This window comes from Empidonax traillii, unplaced genomic scaffold, assembly GCF_003031625.1.
Source record: "Empidonax traillii isolate 1590-97213 ecotype Southwest subspecies unplaced genomic scaffold, ASM303162v1 scaffold114:size1751661, whole genome shotgun sequence".
Taxonomy (NCBI): Eukaryota; Metazoa; Chordata; class Aves; order Passeriformes; family Tyrannidae; genus Empidonax; species Empidonax traillii.
In genome coordinates this window covers 1,640,237-1,662,087 of record NW_020955307.1, presented here as the reverse complement: position 1 = coordinate 1,662,087, position 21,851 = coordinate 1,640,237, and the positions used below count along the sequence as shown (strand labels likewise).

At 38.6% G+C, this 21,851-nt stretch overlaps 1 long non-coding RNA gene across 1 annotated transcript; it reads right to left on the bottom strand.

The window, feature by feature from the left end:
* Positions 1-907: 907 nt before the first annotated feature.
* Positions 908-21,111, bottom strand: LOC114057098. The gene is made up of 3 exons (XR_003571132.1): positions 20,192-21,111; positions 13,265-13,519; positions 908-1,055 (listed from the first exon to the last, which is right to left on the bottom strand). It is a non-coding gene; the product is annotated as an uncharacterized LOC114057098 (long non-coding RNA).
* Positions 21,112-21,851: the final 740 nt, after the last annotated feature.

The following is a 21,851-nucleotide window of genomic DNA, read 5'->3' as shown; positions in this document are numbered from 1 at the left end:
AGTATGATCTTTCTAAAAGAACATTTTGCACCCTTCACAGATACAGAGCGAGTGATTTGCAACACAGAATTCAATGACTTGTAATTAAAATCAATAGAAAATCAACATTACAAAACCAAAACAAATTAAAGCACAAATTTAATGTCTGTTTCTCTGGCATTTGTAATGGAGGATTTGCTCTGAAACTGTACTGTAAGTAGGCTGATATATACTGGGTATGTCTTAAGAAATCTTTCTTAATGTAGTAAAATTATCTTTTTCCTTATGTGGGAAAAGAGATGATCTACCATCTTTTTGGCTGATTTGCAGCATAGAGTAACCCATACTGACTCTGATCACGTGTCAGTTTTACACAGACACTTTTACTTTATCATAGTGGTATTTATTCTTTATTAGTGTCCTAACAATTGAACAGTAAACAGCATAATTTCATCCAAGATCAGGTCCCATGGACACAATAAGCCTCAGAACTCTGCAACATTCCATTTTAAATGTTTTGGGTTTCAGAAGAGATGTAGAATATGTAAAAGCAGAATATATCTATTCTATTCTTATATTTTTCTACTTTGATATGTTATTGTCTGTAGTAGTTATATGTGCTGCAGGACAAACAAATTATTTTGAACGTCATTAAACTATATTTTTCTTATCTAAATTCATATTATCATGCCTCTAAATTCAATATTGTCAAAGCTCTAAAATGCAGAACTTCATTTGACCCGGTTGTACACTGGACAACTCTTGTTTACATGTGAGATCAAAGGCCTTCCATTTATTACCCAGTTTATTACCCCAAAATTGAGGACCTAAAACATATGAGGCTGATACAGCCTCAAGTTACCAACAACTGGGTTCTCCCATTGACTCAGATGGCCAGAATAGATAGACTGACCTTAATATTGTCAACACCAAAACAACTGACCTCCAGTTCAACTCCCTGCATTCTTCCAGAGCAATGTTCCATTGCTGTTTGTCCTGGATGCAGTAAAGTCTTGTAGAGCTCCCAGCATTTTCAAACTGGTCCATCTCACCTAGAGAATTACTGAAAATAATACCTTGACAAACAGACAGTGAAGTCTGGTTAATGTCAGATACAGCACTTTGTAAATGAGGCATCATTACCAAAGTGTTTGTGCATATTGAGTCCATCAGCTGTCATCTTTTACAAACTATTTGGAAAACTAAACAAAAAATAAATCAAACTAATAAACAAACAAAACAACCAGATATTTTTTTTTTCAGACTGAACTCATTCCACAACCGACAACTGATGGGATCCTGAGCAACCTGATCTAGAAAGTGGCATCCCTGCTCATGATGGGGGGTTTGGAACTAGATGATCTTTAATGTCCCTTCCAACACAAGCCACTGTATAGCTTAGTACCTACAAATTGCAGATTTCTATTGAGCAGATTCTTTTGTGGTTTTCATGCTATGATCTCTTACCTCCTCAGAAATATTTGCTCTTGCCCCAGGTCAGAGTTGACACAGGGCTGATGTAGGATGATTGCTCCTGTATTTCTAGGGCTTTGGCCACAAGGTCGTGTCCTGGCATGGACAGCAATGGCAACCACCTGTGGCACCACACTGGCAAAGCCACAGTCACACATGAAAACTGATCCTTGCCAGTACCTGGATTACCCTACAGCAGATACTTGGGTATACAGGATTGTGCTGCTGCTGCTGACACCAGAGAAAAATGATGTATTGTATTGGAGATACTTCTGGAGGGAAGAGCCCAACTCTGCTCCTTTGACCTCCTCCACGTCCTATGAGATGCAGGGCTGGGCTTCCACCTTTCCCCAAGCCCTCATTCTTGGAGTGACAACATTCAAGTCTGCTAGCCTTGCTGAGGAGCCTTAGGTCAGTTTTGGCTGTCACAGTGTCTGCTACTCCTCATTTAGCCCATGGCTGCAAACTGTGAGAATCTGAGATTTAGAAAATGCCCTAGAAAGGCACTGGGTGGCTTAGGTTATATCTAGTTATTCTGCTATACCGTTGTTCAGGACCTCCACAGAACTACCTCATTTGCATTCACAGCAGCAGGTTTTCCTTTTACCCCAAGCAAATCTAAGGGTCCAACTTTGTGCTCCTCACTTACAATCATGGTCATTTGAAAAGTTTTTTGCTTTTTCTTTTTTTTTTTTTTCCTTCTCTGAAAAATTTCAAACCACTAAGTTTTCTTACAAACCAATAAATTGGCTACAGAATCTGAGATGAAATTCCAACCAACCTTGTTTGTCTCTAATTCCTGTTGTTTCAGCAGAAATCACAGGTCACCAAAACCACCAAATGTTTAAATCAATTATATCTCAACATACATCAGTCCTCATGCTTCAAAACTGTGCTCAGAAGCTGCCAGAAAAGCAACATGATTTGAATGTTTTATTTACTATTACAGTTTTTACTGTGAAAGTTCATTCTGTCTTCACAGTGACAGTAAGAAACAATTACTGAAAAGGGTACACAGTTCTCTAATTTATTTTTCAATAGTTGATGAATGAAATGGGAAGTGTTGACCACACTAGGTCACATAAAAGTCATTTTGGTAGACTTCTGCTCCCTCTGACAACTAATACACTGAATAAGGATGGTCCTACACAATGTCTGTTCATGCAAAAGCTTGGTTTCTTATTATCATTGAGCACAGCAGAAATCTGCCTCCTCAGTCTGAGCAACTGTTTCTCAATCAATAATTAAGTAACTTTAAGGTCTAGATCTATACAAAGATATTGATATTTTCACTGAAAATGAATCAATATGAACAGGGTAAAGCATCTGAGTAAGCCTTTTTAATGGCAGTGTTTTGGCTGTGAGAAGTAAATTAATTGATTAAATGAATGACAAATATTGGACAACCAAAGTAAATATTTTCACACTTTCACAAACCTTTTAAGTAACTTGCTTCAATTCTTTTCTTTGTTTCTCATCCTTTTTCAACTTTGGTTTTTTATAGAATTTACAGGCCTTTCTGTGAGTATGTAATGAGAATTATGTCTTTTTTATTTTACATTAATAAGTAGAGTTCAGGTGAATTGCAGCAAAGGAAAAGAGCAAGCTGAGGCTTGTGGAAGGAAGGATATTTTCTGGGTGATAAACTGTAAGGGATCCTACTGGAAAAGCCACAGTAAGAGAAAGAAGATCTACTGGAAGACTGTAATAGAAAAATCTACTGAGATACGGGAAATGATAAGGAAGAGGAAAATACATTCCCACTTTTGGTTTGGTGGACTAGAAATAATTCTGGATAGGTCTTTTCTACCATCTTCTTAAGAGACATACTTGCAGGAAGTCCAAAGTAGTTTAACAGGACACAAGGACAAAACTTTCTAGCCACTGGGGACAGAGAAGAAGAAGGCGGCAACAGTGAAGAAGCCAAGAGAGAGAAAAGTGACTCCTTTCTTCCACTCCTGCTTTCTCATATTTTTAGCTAACACATTCAGTTCAAGGCAATCCTATTTTGACTGCTGGAAGCAGGTACAGTGTAGCCTCACCCAGGGCCATCCCCAGAATGAGAAGGGAACACACACCAAAGTTAGGGCACTGCTCTTCAGGTATTTACAAATATGTTTACTGTGCAAAGGGAGAAATGTAAATGGCTAAGTGGGACAGCAGAAATGTCATTCTTATTTGTTCAGACACCCTTCTACTGGATGAGACAGTGAGCTTCCCTAAATGCCTAGCCTTTCTTTTTCCATCCTTCTTCTCTTTTACCTTTTTATCTGTTTTATTTAAGTTCATAGTTTTTTACCATTAAACAACAATTTCTTTTATTGTAAACAACAAGGTCAAAGAAACCTTGCACTAACAATTTGTGTGTATGCAGTTATCAAGTGGCAGCTTCATTCTTGGACCATCACTTTTGTTGCTGGTCACAGAATAATTCTTTGCTGCCCTACAGCTCCTGCAAGCTATTGTTGGGATTTCAATTTTCTGAAAATATTTTTTGAGTTGGGTAGTTTTTTTATTATTACTAAATGGACAAACATTCTCATCTATAAAGGTTGAAACTCCACTTTTTCCATCCCTGCCCTTTTGGAATGGTATGTCCCCTATGGTGTGCAGCTCAGAAGTGTTCACTTATGTACTGCTAAGAAAAAAAAATCCCAAGAAATGCAAAAAATGAATGTGTGACAGAAGGGAAAATATTGAACTACAATAATTATCTCCAAACTGCACAAAGAACTTGCATGGTACAACAGACCCCACTCATAAATAAATATTAATCTTCCTTGCATTTAAAATTGAAAATTAATGTTAGAGACAGCACACAATCCACTTTTCAGTGTAAAAATGTTTTCCCCTTTCTTTTTTTATCAACATTCAGCACTTTGAAATCACATGTCCCATTTTAAGCACTTAAGATGTGACTGGTTTGGTTATTTTTTAAAAAATCTCATTTAATATTTATGCAACAAAATCTGATGATTCCTGATGTGTTTCAGTTTTAATCATAATCTAGTATTATGATTCCAGTAAAAAAGTGTGCCTTTGCAGCTGTTCAACATGGCACAGAAAATGTGCCAGAGCAGATAGATATGACTTCCCTATCCCCAAAATGGTAAAAGTTGCATTGCCTGACACTGATAAAACTTTGTTATTCTTAGAGCACAACCTGTGAACTAATGAACCAACATTTACAGCTCCCCAGACTCGCTGGAATATTGTTTCACAGACATCCAGATCTTCAAGAACAGCAGGAAAGAAAATAAAAATCAAAGCAGAAAGCAGAGGGAGAAAATGTAGATGCAACATGAGATATTACTTCTTAATCTGGGATGGGGAAATTTTGTCTTGCACAAGGTCTGTTCCCACCCTATGCACGTACCTAGATAGTACAAGTGTGAAACCTTTTCTACCCCCTTCCTAACAGAGCCCCAGCCTTCCCTGCAGCGCTGAATTCAGAAAAGACGGATGTTGAGTGAAGCTTAGGTTCCCCTGCATTTTGACTTTCCTAGATCTATTTACATTCCTTCAGTAATATATGACATTAAGGAATTCTCCACCATGCAATTGGCACGCTCAAGAGTGAGACCATGTGTGGCACCTTTGCTCTACCTCTTGGGCCATCCCCATCGCTTTGCAGCTGCTTCTGAAGGCCAATGCACGTTTGTGAATCTCCACACTCCCTCTTGTTCTCCACAGCTAGGCCAAGCAGCTGAAATTGTGGGGGCAGCCAAAAGCACAGAGTTTGCAGTTTACTGAGTCCTTGCAACAGCAGTAGTTACCACCAGTAGAAACTGCACTGGTGACACATCTTGTCTTGGTATGAGGCAAAAGGTGCAATTTCTCCAAGTGCATTATCTTAGCTGGGGAGGCCCTATATGTTGCAAGAAGCCTTCCAATGTGCTCTGTGGGTGCCTGTATATCACTGGTGGGATGGCCCTGGTATCCCTGCTGAACCCTAAGGGCAGCCTGAGCCCAGCCTGAGCTCAGAGAGTTTTAACATCCCCTCTGCTCTCTACAGCAGGAAACAACTTCACCCTCCTAGGGACCTCCGAGGCTTCCTTCGTGTTTCACCCTGGCACTGCAAAAGCAGCTAAATTGCTGGATGGAGATAGCACAGGACAACATGTGCTGGATGGTGCTTCTACACAAGGTTTGCTTCTAAGCAAGGAGATATGTGGCACAACACGAGATAGTGAGTAAAGGGCAGCTGGATCCTTTTACTATCATGAAGCAGCAAGAAAGAAGGAATTCAAGTAGAAGTGAAAAACACATTTCCAACCCAATCCTGTTCATAGACTTCCCTCCATGGGAGATTTCTGATCATGTCCATTATGGCATTCTCAGTTGTATGCAGATCTTTTCTCACCACCTGTCCCCCATCCCGTGTGTGAAGTGTATCAGCAATGACAAATGAATTATCTGGTCATTTTTCCTGTTTTTCTTTGTGGAGAACAGAAAATCGCATGGTATAAGTGAAAAAAACAATTTTTACAGTTGTTGTAAAATTCATTAAAGCAATGCTTCTTCACTGTACTTCAAACATGGTTCTCAGAGTTTATAAACAGCTTTTGTTATTAGTCAAATGAAATACTGTGCAGTAATACTTTAACTCTCTTTTGTCAGATTATCAGTTATTTCAAGCAAGTGTTAAAATCTCCATCACCGGCAAAATGAATTATGTTTTCTTTGTCAAACTTGCATCAACATGCCCATCAAGCTGAGCTGGAAAACACTCTTTAACAGCACAGCATAGGTGCTGCTGTTTGTGATTGCAAATGCACCTGAATCTAAATTTTGTAGCTATAGGGATCTCTCACTCTGCAAGAGGTTTTTATTTTCAGGCAGACTTTCAGAATAGTTTGCCACACTTCAACATATTTTTAGTTCTTTCTTCTAAGTTCTTTTAATTAGTAAGTCTGACTCTCCTGGACATTACTTTTATTTTATTTGATAAACATGAATCATCATATTTTTTCTTATCTACTCTCATTTATGTGGCTTTCAAAATACTCAAGTAATTACAGCTACTTAAGAAAGGCTAGAATACAATAAATAGAATTCATTCTTTTTGAGGGAAATAAGGTGGATTAGTTTATCTCTTCAGGTAACATTCATGAGTCATTCAGTTCTCACTCACAAGAATAAGTTTCCTCCATCATTTGTAAATATGCAATGAGATATTGACACGAAGTCCTGACATACTAATAATTTCACAAGTATTTGAGAGACCACTCACATATAGTTTTCCACTTTGTAAGCAATGGAGGCTCATTACTTTATAGGCTGTAGGTGCTGTTTCAGATGTGGAAACAGTGTTCCAGAAAGGCAGTTCTGCTTATAAATGAGAGAGACCAAGTTTCAGTAAGATCACTTACACAGACCAGTGTTAATATTTGCTATAAAAATGTACTTACTTTTAGTAGTCTGTAATGGGGGAAAGAAATGTGGCATTAGGATGTCTCATACATAGAGACATCCAACTCTGCTCAACTCATTTTGGTCTAACCTAAAGAAATGGACAAGCTAATATATCATATAAATTTTACTGATGAATGTCAGGACTGAGACAATGTAAACTCATAGAATGCACTGAAAACAACATCAATCTTTCTAAAGGCAAGGCTGAGACAAAAATATTATTACCATATCCAAGGATGGAGACAGTATGTGTGCCATTCCAAACCAATTTTAGTGGGGAATCAAAACTTCCTCAAACCTTTTTTTTCCCAGGGTCTCTAAAGGAAATAAAATCATCATTATACACCCAAACAGTATTTGGTGAGAGAGAGTATGCTGGCAATCTACAGAAAAAGAAGACAGTTTGGGATGGCAGCCGACCTGAGAAGCAGTTGCACATGACCAGTGCCTCTCAGGGCTTGAACACCTCAGCCATGCCCAGGGCAAAGTCCCCACCCACCACTAGTGGGAAACTTCAGATTCTCCATTCTCTGTCTCACAGCTGTTATTTATCCAAATAAATAAAACACCAGTTCAGAACACCTATTAATGCCTCTTTTCTTAGTTACTGAAGAAGTAACAAACAAATCTGATCAGGCACAGACACTGCTCCTGCAATCACAGGCGACTCTGAATAGTTCTGAACCACAGGAATTGACATTAAAACAAATGACAACACAAACGATCAGGAGGTCTGAAAAGAGGAACCAAATCATGGGGAATGATGCAATGAAATCAGCACTCTAGAGGCATTCCATGCTACAGAGGTACGAACTCCCTCACTTCAGTCACCACGTTTCTGAGAACATCCTGAACATGGATAAATCCAAAGGACTCAGAAATTCATCCTCAAAGATGGTACAAAACTACTAGACCAGACCACTTACTCATCTGCATCATAAAAGCACAGAACTGTCACAGAACAAAAAAGCTTAGGTTCTGCCCTGCGATCATAGAATCACAGAATGGCTTGGATTGAAAGGGACCTGAAAGATCATCTAGTTCCAACCCTCATGCTGTGGGCAGGGACACCTTTCACTAGACCTGGTGCTGAGAGCCCCTTCAAACCTGGCCTGGAACACTTCCAGCAAGAGGGCATCTACAGCTTCTCTGGGAAACTTGTTCCAGTGCCTCACCACCCTCACAATAAAGATTTTCTTCCTATTATCTAATGTAGACCTATTCTCTTTCAATTTGGAGCCATTCCTCCTTGTCCTGTCACTATATGCTCTTGTAAAAAGTCCCTCTCCATCTTTCTTCTAGGCTCCCTTCAGGTACTGCAAGGCTGCAATTAAATCACCCCAAAGCCTTCTCTTTTTCAGGCTAATTTTTCAGCCTTTTTCAGGCCCCTCCTCTGGAGTTGCTCTGATAGGTTGATGTCCTTCCCGTGAGGGGGGCCCCAGACCTGGATGTAGTACTCCAGGTGGGCTCTCACCAGAGCAGAGCAGAGGGACAGAATCTCATCCCTTGACCTGCTGCCCACACTGCTTTTGACAAAACCTCGACTAAACATCTACACCTGCAAACAGGAAATTCTGCTTTTCAAATTTATTAAATCCAGCTCTTTAGTTTGTGGCACAGATTTGAGACTAACATGCTGTTTGATTTCTCTTAACATGACTGAACCCATGAAGTGTGCATGCATGTCTGTGTGTCCCCTCTTGTACCCATTTCTACTGCATTTCACATTTCTGTCAATATAGCCTCCAATATTTGAATCCACTGATAGAACAGATGCAGTAATTGCAAACAGCTGTAAAGTATTACTCATCTTGCTAATCAAAATGACTTTCTGCTAAATAAACCATGAAAAAAGCTTTTCCACCATCAGTGAAGTGGAGTGGAAATGATACAGACTGTAAAGAGTCCACCATGGAAGTGAAATCAACAGATCAAGTGTTCCTACAACAATGATTCTACGTGCTAATGCACATTTCCAAAATTGTTATAGAAATTTCACTATGTTTAGGAAAATGAATTTGTGTAACAACACAAATGTTCCTCCAGGTATTTTACATGATACTTCCAGATACACAGAGCCTTGAAGAACTGCTTTATGCTTTCTCAAGATTCATAATCCAAGGGGAGATAATTGCCCCATATGGTTTTGCTAGATGTTCATTACATCCTATACTATCTTATTTAAAAAACCTAAACAACTCAGAGTACTACATAGCCACATTAAATATGACAAGAGGACTGTTTCTGAGCTTACAGAAAGCACAGAAGAGGTTGGTGAATCTCCCCCAAACAAGTTTGAGGAAAAAAGTCAAACTCATGTCTGAGAACTCTCGTCTTTCATTAGTCTGTCCCCTAATGAAAAAGCTCCTTTTCTAGCTCATTGTGCTTCAGTTATCCTATTTTCTAAGTCATATTCTTTAATTCTTAAAAATGCTATTAGAAAAGATATCATCTCTGGTTATATACTCTTCCTCTATTCCCTTATGCCACTTAAGCACTTATTGCTGTGGGCCACTCCAGTATAAAACACTCCAGAGGAAACAACTTAGCCCTGAGTTATTTCTCTCACTTCTTTGGGTCACACTGAATTAGGAAGTAAGCAATCTTCTCCCACAGCTTTCTGGTACCATAAATGATTTGCTGGGAACCTCAGCTCTTCTATTATGAAAAGTAACTAGAATTTAAAAGGCATATAAATTACAGATGTGCTAATTTTGTGCAGCATGATGAACTTCCTACTACCAAGTCTATATATCTGCAGAGAGGGGAAGAAGAGGGAAGAGTAAATGAGATACATATCTTATTATAGCACAGGAGCAGAAAGAGTAAATCTACTTCTTCTCTGAAACACTGTGTTCTCCAGCACCGGATGCAGTCTCCACCAAAGGACTAAGCAAGTTCTCTAGATCAGTTGCCTTTCTGCCACAGTTTTTGCTCTGTTTTTCTCTCCTCAGATCTTTTTTCTTTGCCTTGAATCTTTTCTACTCTCACAGTCATCTATCCACATTTAGTGCCATGGCTGCAGCAGTGTGACCTGCTGTCACACCCAAGAAACCCCAGGAGAAACACTGCGCAACTTCAAACCAGAGCATCTCTGCCACAGACAAAAGAAACCGTAACAGGGGAGCCCAAGGTCACTGTCTAGGCTAACATAGCCTACAGAGTGACATAATCCTCTCTATTAAAAGGGTCATTGTAAGACTATGATAGAATAAAGTGATTTCTCCCATGATAATCTGCTTCTTGAGGATCAGAGAAAGCATCAGAAGAGCTGCTTAGAAAGTCTTCACCAAATTACTCTGTGATACATTCATTTCTCCCTCCTGCTCTGCCCACTTTCCAGACAGTCCTTTGATTTTTGAACAAGGAATTTAAATGGAGAAACAGGCACTGTTTTATCAAAAGCTGCATCCTTCTCATAGAGCACAAAGTACAGAGGACATTTAAGGTATGTCAGCAGTAGTGAATGAGGCTCAGACACCCTCACATCTTCAGCTCCTCTCAAACTCTTGGTAGCAGCATGACGATTTTTCCCTTCCACATGGACATTTCCATGCTACTTGCAGTTGCACCATTTGTGGTTTTCACAGCCAGTGAGTGCATCTTCTCACAATTCCTGGTAGTAGCCGTAGGCCTATTTTACAAATATATAGAAAGCTATAAAGACCTTTCTAGGTGAGTGAATTGCATCGTAAAATCCCTCTCAAAGAACTGAAACTTCACCTTAAATATATTAACTGCTTGCCCTTGATATCTCAGATGCACCCTTCCCATTCCAAGCCTAGACTTATCCATGCTTTCTTTAGACTAAGGCAACAAGACTTAAAATCATACAGCTTATTTTTTCCAGGCAGCAATGCAGCAGAGCCAGGCCTGAAACTCAGCCTCTCAAGAAACAGCAGGTTTCAGAGCTTTTTATCATCTGCCCTCATGCAGGTTTTCAAGAAAGCCACGCACAACTCTCAAATGTCAGTACACAGTTTCTAAGTCAATGTGCACCAGTGTGGGGTAATTTCTTTTTACCAATTTCTCTCCAACTACAACTCTCAAAAAAGGCACTGTGGCCCTTTTCTCTGCCCATTAAATTATACCCCTTTCACTCTTCAGCCTCTAAGCAGCCTCCCATTGTTCTGAAAAAAAAATTTGCAACTCCAGTTCTCATACCTTACAACTCCTTTCATGCTAATATCCTCACCATTGGGCCTCATTCAGGTGCTGTTCCAAATCCAGAAGTTTCCTCCCTCAGAGCTTGGGCTTCTCCTACTAGAAGTTTTCAGGATGTAACATCCACCTTAAAGTGAGAGAATTGAATTAATGACTCAGACCATGGAGTAGTGCAAGATGATAATTCTAAGAGAGGCTAAAAAGCAGGAGTGGAGCTTGTTCCTGAAACAGAAAGGGGGAGCGGGAAAATGAAAGGAATTTCTGGGGAAATATTTCCTTTGGGAAAAAAATCCCAAAGCTATAACACATTTCAAAGTGCATTTGTCTCTTCTTACTGACATTGAGAGCCCAAAACAGACTGCAAAAAAATAACAGGGACAGTCAGAATAAGACTGTGGTGGTCTTAATTTAGGAAGAGCTCCCATACTATAGAAACCACCCCCAGGAGAACTTTCCTAAACTGAACAAGAAGCAAACCCTACATACTACCAGCATAGCATCCAAGAAAAAAAGATTATATAATGTGCCCTTGAATAGTCCATTAGCAATATTTGTGCTCATTACCAGTGAGATGTGTTTCACTGAAAGAGCCACTTGGGCAGGAGGGGCACTTGAGGTAATTAAGAATGTATTTACATTTTATAGAGCCATTGATGCCCTTATGTCCAAGGAACCCACATTAAAAGTGTGCTCAGGGTATTTTCCTATCAATAAATATTGCAATGGTTAATCTGCACTTGGTCTGCTAGCTGCCTGCTATGGCTGCGAGCTGTTAGCAAGCAGCAAAAAGCAGACAAAAGAATCTGTCAGACAAGAAACCCATCTTCCAATCTATTTGGTTTTTCTGGGTAAGTTTGCATTTACTCACTGTCTTATTTTCATGAATGAAAAATAGAATAAAAAAAATTGCAAGACTCTCAAATTTATGACCGTAAGAAATAAAATGTTATTGATTTAAGTACAGTTTTAACTAAAAAAAAATTAGTTTAGAGTGATCTTTTATTCATTGAGTTCTCAAACACTTCTCTAGTCTTCTGAAATCATCTTCAAGTGCAAAACTGATCCAATATTATGTGTCCATTTATTTAAGTTCTGTCTGTGTCTACTCTTCCTGTTGTCCCAGAGTATTCCTCCTAGACACAAGCCCAGGAACAATAAACATCAATCTAAACTCATCACAAAAATCACCTTAAGAAATGCAGAAAGTAACAGGAATTAATCAGCTGAACAGGCAGTCTTCCATTGCAACCCTTGTTATTTAGACAAGTGCAGCTAATATACATAATGTAGCCATAAATAATTAAGTAAAATAAATTACAGCCCAACAAAGTCCACATTAAACAAGACAGGCCTCACTGAAAGCCATGCGGGACTTACTATCTGAAGATCAGAGTGAAAAATGAAAGAGCATGGCTTGCATGATCTGTCTGTGGCTCTAATTTTTAAAGATGATACCTAATCATTGTAGAAACTCGTGCCTAAGAGAGCTGGACTATGCTAGAACTGATCTGAGTCATAAAGCAGCATGAAAAAGAAAAGTGAAAAAGAAATGAGTCTGTACATTTTGCATCATGCTCATGTGGTAACTCTCATTGTCATGACTCACAAACCCAACAAAAAGAAGAAACTCCACCTAGAGCTGTAAATTCTGGTCAGCTCAATTATTTCACGTGTTGCAGCCTGACTTAAGTTATTCAGAGCAGAGAAAGGCAGATCCCTGATGCACCTTTCCATAGTGCTGGACAGGGTGAAAATAATAAATTGTTCATTGGGAAACACTATGTTTCTTGGATAAGGAACAGCATATTTCATATTCTTCTCTCATAGCTGCCTCTTGATGGCAGTAAATGGTTTTGCCATAGCTGTCATATCTCAGCAAAGAAGTCCTGCAACCAGAGTCTACTTCCACTCACTCTAACATCACCTTTCCTCCATGGCAGCTGATGTCCCATACCCTCCTGGCTCGCAAGTTGCAACAAACAGCTTTAGAATTTGTCAGTTTTTAAAAACCACTGCAAGCCTTTTGCTGAAAACCATCGTGACACATTGACCTAGACCTACAGGTAAGTCAATAGTTTGAAAATTATTCTGTTTTCCCCAGAAAATTGCCCTGGGTTCCAGGAGTGGAGATGTGGCATTTCCAGTGCATCAGAGTGACTTTCAGGAGAGTTACATCAGGTTTTGGTGTTGCTCCCCCAAGCACTTCATAATCTTAAAATTTTTAAAAAAGTACCTTTTGATGCTCTCACATCTGTTAAAATGAAAGCTCAACAACATCTCAATTCCTCTATCCAGAATAGGCTTTGTGGCCAATGGAGAGGGGGAATCAATGTCTCTTCCTTTTTCCATAGTAAGATCTGACTCCCACATCCTACAGGTTTGGATTTTTTTCCCTTCAATTAGTCTGTTGTAAAGAGAAGTGCAGCTCTTGCTGAAGTCAAGACCTCTGAAAATCTGAGCCTTGATATCTCAGTGTCTTGAAAAGGACCTGCATGCAGAGAGGAAAGGAATAATGATTAACAAACTGCCTTCTAAACGTAGGAACTATCACCCAAAAGTAGAGTCTTGGTGCCTGCTTGAACTGCTGCCCAGCTCCTATCCAGCTTATTCTCCATCTAGTTGGAGAGAAGAACACATGATGCTTTGGAAAGATTTTTCACCCAAGTAAATGATCTTGCACCAATAACAAATGTTTGCTTGATGATAATTCAGGACTGCACTGGGCTGAGTAGGTTCATCCCACAGTGAGAGGCCATATGGAGACAACTCACCCCTAGAAAGAGGATGGAAAAACATTTCTGAACACACATTCACCATTACCCATTTTGGACAGATGCAGAAAGAATTTTCTTGTATCTGCCAGCTCTGCTGGTCAGCAAGGCTGCATGGATGCAGCAGGAACTTGACTACATCCAGTAAAAATTTTGGCACGTTCCAAAGCTCCTGAAGAGCTCCTTTCTCTGTGGACATGGGTAGTAGGAAAGCATTCCATATTGCACACATATACTGTGTGCATCAAGAGTCCTGCACTCAATAATGAATGTGGAGTCTCCCCAAAGTTTAACTGAAGGAACCCTTCAGGATCTGAATCCACTGCTAGCAGCAAGCATGGCTGGATCAATACCTCGTCCAGTGTTTTACATGTCACGACAGTGGCTACTGAAAATTACTAACAAAAAAGCAGTTATTTTGGAGGCTGGAGACTGTTTGTCAAGGCGTAGTGATGAACTAGGGCTGAAGGTATTAAGTAAAATGTATTGGATTGGGAGAGAACTAGTGGGTGAAGCAGCCATTTTTACTATGGGTACCTCTTCCTATAGTTTCTGAAACTTGTTTTTATTCTATCTAATAAGTCATAGAATGGCATGGGTGAAGATTCTTACAGAATGTATTTTTCTAGGTACAGTAAAACTGCCAGACTATCTGCCAGAATTTATTTCTGATTTGTTATGAGGTTCGAGAAAACCTACCAACCAAAAATTCAAGACATAGCTCTGTCAAAAGACATTTACATTGCCCATAAGCATTTCAATTATACACACTAGGCAGAACTGTAAATTGTAAGATATGCATAAATAAATCAGATAATATGTGGCAAATAAGGCTTACAGCAGCGATATTAGCTAGCATATAAGAATCTTAAAAAGCAGACACAATTAAGAGACAGGACAAAGAAATAAATATCTTATGAACCTTTCAAAAGGCCAATCACATTGTCCTTATTTTAATATTGTTCAACAGTAACACTTAATAAGGTGAATATCATGATTGTGTGAACTAAATTTTCAGTCATAATAAATGCTACAAACTTAACCTCCCAAGTTTAAATAGGGTACAATGCCTTGGGAGAGATGCAAGAGAAATTATTTGATAAAGGTGATGGTTTTTCACACCTGAAAATAATGTTTTTCTTTCAGGCTCTCTTGATCAACAGTCTGCAGCCACACATTACAGACAAAATCTCAAGATTTATGGTGTATACTTGTCACTACTTGCATAACTTACTATGGATAGAGGATCACAGAGATTTTGAACATAATTTCCTACACTCCAGGAGATTAAATAGACTACATTTGAAGAAGGCAAGAAGCAACTACAGCCCCTGGATAGCAGAAAGTAAACTTCAACCAGTTTCTGCATCATTTATTCAAGAAGTATAGTCTTGTCTCCTACATTTAGGCATAAGCATCCTGTGCAGCAAGCATGTGTATTTGATTTAAACAATTAATTGCACAGGAGTGGATTTCTGTTACGGCTTTCCTGGCACAAACTAAAATCATTACATAAATCAGCTGGAGAGTGACAATTTTACCTATATGAAGATTGATCGAACATTCACAGCTAGAGTTTGTTCTGTTCCCCATACTCATCAATATAGAAGCAGCTGTGATCTGAAAGCTTTTCTGGGGTAAAAGGCAACACTAAAGAGCACGCTGGAAGAAAACAATCACCATATCAGAGCTATTCCCTAGATCACTGTTCAGTGCTACAGTTCTTTCCTTATCCATCATGCTTTCTCTGATTGCTATGCATTTCCTTATTTAATGAATATTGTAATGAATACAACACAGTTAAAGATGCACTGCAGATATTTTTTTTTAAAATGATGTTTACTTGATATATCCTGAGAGGGAATATTAGCAGCTCTATTAAGTGATGCTCTCCTGTTACCATGATAAATGTGTATTCAGTGATAGATTTAATGTGAAACCCAGTGAACATAACTCACCAACAAACCTAAATCATGTATCATCTATTTGAAAACTGTCATCTTTTTCTAACAGATAGGAAGTGTTTTCCCAGGGAATCTGTTGCTTGTTATACTCTGCTCATCAGAGGTACTACTGACATGGCAGCATTTCCTATAACAAAGGAAAAATATACAGTCATATCCAAAATTCACCTGCAGAGGGATTATCTTTGTTGGCTTCAGTGGTCATTAATGAAGACACTTGGACTGCATAAAGCCAAAGTATTTGTCACTTTTTAATGATTTGTTTTCTTTGCCTATTATATAAATGTACTCTTATGTTAAAGTCCTAAATCTTATGCTGGTAAGTATAGGGTCAAGGGCACTGGTCCTACTGTTAAGGGGCATGAGAGGACTTGTTTGGAACAGTCAGTGGTATTTAGACATTGTCTGGTTTCTATTGTGGAAAAAAAAAAAAAAAAACAAACACCAAAACCAAAACCTTGAACGAATAAACAAAGAGATTTACCCAGATCAAGAAATCTTCTGTTTAGAGTATCTAGAACAGTTATTTCTGAAATGGTTCTTGCCTTTTCTTTTTTTTTTTCAGTTGTTTTGGGTTTTTTAAAGTTTAGGTTCTTTTAAGCCTGTATTTGAAAATTTTTTTTAGAAAATGCTTTCCAACGCTGGAATTTTTAGTTTTGAGAATATTGGAACAAAAATTTTTGATTATTACCCTTACCCAAGTTGAATACTATTCACATTCTTTCTTTCCCATACAAGATTTTGATTTGGCTGCCATTTTCCAAATAAACAGTAGGGGGGAAAAATTTGTGCCCTCATTTAGTATAGACCTCAGCATGCCATTGGATCCTTTTCCAAAGAGGTTGGCGTTCTTAAAGGAACAGAAACTGGGGCACTGGGGATTCTCCTGCCTATTTCCCTGATAAAGCATAGGTGACATATTTACTTTAAAATCTGGATCCCTCTCACAAGCTCATTTAAGCTCCCTGACAGCTTGTTCACTGGAGGTACAAAAAGAATCAACTGCCTGAAGCTGACCAGGAGTATAGGTTGATACACACGTGTTTTTCTTTCTTGCTGAACACCTGTTCATGAGCACCACACAGCTCCCACAGCCACACCACAATTTGAAACACAAGGAATTCCTGGGATAACAAATTCCTGGGATAACAAATTATACAGTGGTATTGTGTTACCTGTACCAACCATACCAGTCCTATACCCTACTCTTTGCCTCCCTTTGCACTGTTGGAAATAGTGTATAACACCCACTGCCAGCAGTGTGGAAGAAGGGCTGAAAATGGATTTCGACAAGTTAGGGATTCAACTTCTTCTGCCCTCTGAATTGCTGGAGTCGTGCTGTTCTGTGCATGGAGGGTCTGGGGATCTTTGGAGAGGTGTGTGCGAGGGAGGGTATTGGGCTGGTTGGTGCTTTTGTTCCCAGACAGCAGATGAGAAGCAGATGTGTTCCTTCCCCAAAAACCGGCATTAGGAAGAAGCTCCTTGGCATGCACAAAGGGAGAGACCTGACTCTTGAGTCTACTAGTGAATTTAAAAAGAGAGAAAATAATGACAGATTACAGTGTTGTGGTTTTAAACTCAGCCTTCAGTACTCCCTCTCCCAGTGCCTACATGTGTCAGACTCGGAGACAGGCTTGCCCAATAAATGTGTTAATAGTCTCTGTCCCAGACAGTCAATGCTAGATATGCTCCTGATTTAATTGAAGACTTAGATTACTAGGACATTTAATTTCCTTCTATAAATTATAGTTAGTTCTTTTGGTCATTTTTAGTTCTTCAAGTGAAAGAAATAATGAGCCTATGAGTAGATTCTATGTCTAGTCCTGAGGGTTTGACTCTAGCAGAACTCCTGCTGTCCTTGATGACTGGAGGGTTGCTGTGCATATCAGACCCTCAGAATCTGGATCAGTACACTTAGGTATGTGCAAAACTGGTACAACACACCAGTTGATCACAAAAGGTGGATCAGAGCTATTTTCGTCATTAAGGAACAGGAGATGCCCTATTTTAGTGCTCGTTATAAGAGCTATTTTTACATCTCAGACTCCGGGTAAGAAATATCTGAAAAATATGATTTTCAATCAAACCTCCTTAAAATTCCTTAAGTTGGTGATGCACACCCTCCAGGCACCTTTGAAAATGTTGGGGAGAAATTTGCCTCTATTGAAGTCGGTGAGAGTTTTACTACTGAGCTCAATTGTGTTGCATCTTGCAGCTGTCTACTGACTTCAGTCACTCTGAGTTCTCTGGTTGGCTGGTTTTTAAAAGGTGCAGGAGGAAAAAGACCATCTAAAAACAATTTTTCCACCAACATGATGATTATTGACTTATTTTCCATTTTAAATCATGCAAAAGTGTCACAACTCAGTAAGAGGAATGTGTTCATGCATTATTTCTAACATTCCTCATATTTATAATATATATATATAACAGAACAAGTTTGTAATTTGACCTTTTTCTGTTATTCTAGGTATTTTATCTCATTAGGGGAAAGGATAAATATAATAAAAGATCTTTTGTATAGGTGCCTGTAATATTCTACCTTAACAGTCCAAATCACCACACCTTGTAACAGTAGCACTACTGTGTCTAGGTTATATCTACTGCTGAACAAAGAACTGTACACGTGGTTTACATTTTCTTCTGGCTTCACTGAACATTTCTACAAGACTCATTTTAATACACTGGGAAAAGGTAGTTCCGAAAATATTTATCATTAATGTACCAAATGAACTAACTATAACACGACTAAACTAAGCGATATTTTGTAGGACAACAGTCAGTCAAGGCCTGAAATGCTGACAAATAAGAGACCTAGTGACCATAAGTCTTTTTGACTCTGTCACACAAAATAATTGGTAAATGTTATGCCTTTGTGCTTGTGGAGGAAATAATATGAGGGGGGAAAAAACCCAACAGGTACAGGGTCAGTAATAGCAACCTCATAGAAATACTGTAACACTGCTGACATTAATAATTAAATGTACAAGAAATCTCAATAAATATTAAGTTATTTGCTAAAGAAATCTATGCCAGTGTCTTTTTGCATGTGTGTGAAGACAAACTGATTTATACCAGAGAAATGGGGAATCTGTTTTAGTAGACCTTGCTTTTTTCTCCTCAGAGCTGTAGAATTATAAAGCACAAATCTGCTTAAGTTGGGCTTTTTTACATTTACAAGGGCCACACTTGATTTAGCAATACTATTTTTATGTGTAATGACATGAAATCATTTATTATACATTCTGCTAATCTTCAGACTTACATTTTGACAGGATTAGGAATTTATACAATATGTAGACTTTAGGATGCACATTAAGACTGAGGCACTTCAATACATTTGGTTTTTTGCAAGCCAAGCCTGAGTGTTTGAAACAATGATATTGTGTTTCCTGCTCTCTGAACAACAAACCACAGAAATCCTTCTGATGGTAATCATATTATTTTCTGTTTAAGATTACATTTTGTTTGTACATTTATAGTGTCACTTAAAACAAAATCCAGCAGGTTTTCTTTTTAGATATCTTTTAGGAGAAGTGAATATTTTAAGAAAATGACACAGAAACTGAGTTTTCTAAAAGGTACAAACTTCCCAGTATGTATTTTATAAATATTTAAATGAAAGATGATCAGAAATGTATAAATAATTGTGTTAACACTTTACAAACTGTTACTGTGTTCTACAACTCAGTAATAAATTGATTTCCACACTGAGGGGATTAAAGGACTTAGATTTGATGAATGCAGAAACTGCTTGTTTTTTCTTTTTCTATATAATAAGTTGCATCACTGTTTTTGATACACAGACTAGTTAAATACGATATTCTACTGAAGGTATATAATGGTAATGGACAAAATTATTTGCTTAAAATATTAATGCAGAAAATTTCAACATTTCATTTTCAATCTTAAAGAAACTTGTTATTCATTTGCATGAGAATGGAAATTTAGTGTGGCAATAGAAAGCTTCAACTGCATCCCTGCACTTCATTGCCTTAGGTTTGCAAACTGCTTTAACAGCCATCAGCCAAGAAATGTACATGTCATCTGCAAATCACAAATCACAGATCTTGACTCGAGTGATTGCACAGGGAGAAGTGCTGAAGGGTTCATAGTGGCCAGAACAAGACTTAAAAGTGATGTGAAATAGGGAGCAAAAAGGGCTGCAATTGCCTTGGAGCCTAAAATAGACTGAGCTTCAATGCCATGGAAAAAATCACCAGCTTCTCCATCATTTCTTTAAAGGTCAGAATTTTTGTAGGTGGATTGGGAGCGCAGTGGATTGCAGATGCGTTTAACAGCAGGGTATTTTCCGCTGCCATGACCAGTTAAGGAAGATTTTCAAAAACACATCTGCTGGTAAACAGTTTGGCCCTACTCTGGGTCATCTGCCTTATCTGTGCTCATTGCTGCATGAATTCTTACCTGGATAAAGTCCCAAACCTCACATCAGTCAAAGTTAGGCTTTCAGTACAGTCCATTACATTTTTTAGAGAGGTAACTCTGTGGCTTTCGGTTGGTTTTATGATGCAGGTCTGCTTCTTCACAAATGCATGAAGCACACTGGCAGCAGAGACAAAGCTTGCTCCTTCCCACTTCCTGTTCACGTTTCACTCGTCAGAAGGCACGGCACATCATGAAAGAATAAATGAAAGGAAAACAGATGACTAGAAGAATAACAAGGACTCAAGGAGAGAATTTCTCTGCGCTGCAAAAGGAGGCTGTGTTCCAATACCATTTTGCATCATTTCAAATCACTAATATTATGCAGAAATTGTCTTAAGAGGAATTCAAACACAAATTGCCTGCAAACTGATGTGGAAGGCAGTAAATCCATTTTCCTTTTCAATCTCTCTCACTCTGCAGGTGACTAAATGCCCTTGGTTTAAGATTTCTCTTCTTCCACTCTGTTGTAATAGAATCTGAAATTCTGTTTGGAACTGGAGAGGTTAAAAAATAATCCTCTTTATTAAATGGGTGAACCAAAATGCAATTAAATAGACAAAGATCTTTGCAGGTTTGGTTTTATGCTGGAGAGTGTCTACACTTTACACATATTTGTGTGATACTTAAATATCTCTAAGTAATTTAACTTTTCTAAATGTTTATTAGTCCATGGTGAGCACACTGGATCCTCTTCTGGGATCAAGATATGAATTTATAAGAAGTGTAAAGTATTTAGATAGTTTCAAACATATTTCAGAGCACTTGTAACATCTGGGGAATGAATTCTACTTGGCTATTCTACTGTTAACTTCAGAGAGAAATGTAGGCAGTTTAACCATCTGAGATTCTTTGTACCTGTAACAGCTGAGCCTCTTTGGCTAATGGTTATTATGAAGAGGGTATTGTTTCCTTTGGAGTTCCTTCCCTCCCAGCTCAACCTCTGCCACCCAACTTACACCAGACAGAAATGAGCTTCTTAATTTCTGTTCAAATAAAGAGAGAAAATGTCCACCAAAAGTACATTCCATAGGAAGAACTGAACATTCTTCTTGATGTACTCTCCTTTGAGCTGAGACATTAGGAGAGCCCCAAAAAGCAAAATTAACTAACAGAGGCAGTGAAAAGATAACTTAATGAATGCTCTCTTAACAAAATCCTCTGCCTTGGTTATGAAAAGACATTTTGCTGGGGTAGCCTACATCTATGCAATCACTACATCTAACTCAAGAGGCTTGTAGTTATGTCTTCCAAAATAGCTCTCAGAGTGCATCTGAAAGATTTGTCTGCACATTTATTATTTGAAGGTTATGGTGTTCACACCTTTGACTTGAATTTGCAGTTTAAAAAGAACAATGCCATATTTTTGTTCAGTTTTTAGCTCACCTTGTATTCACCTCCAGTGGCAACTGCTTTTTCTACTGCAGCCCATCACCAGGTGGCTTATAACACCGATCAAAGTCAACGGCACCCGAGAGAACCAAGCATAAGTTTTTAACATAGCTGGGAAGCACTGCAGAAAAAGCAGAGGAAAGAAAGAAGGGAAAGAAACCAGAGTCCACAGCCCCTGGTACTTCAGCACTTAGTAGGAAACTTTATCTCAACTGACTGAAGCCCTCAACTCTTTGATACGGCCCAGGTT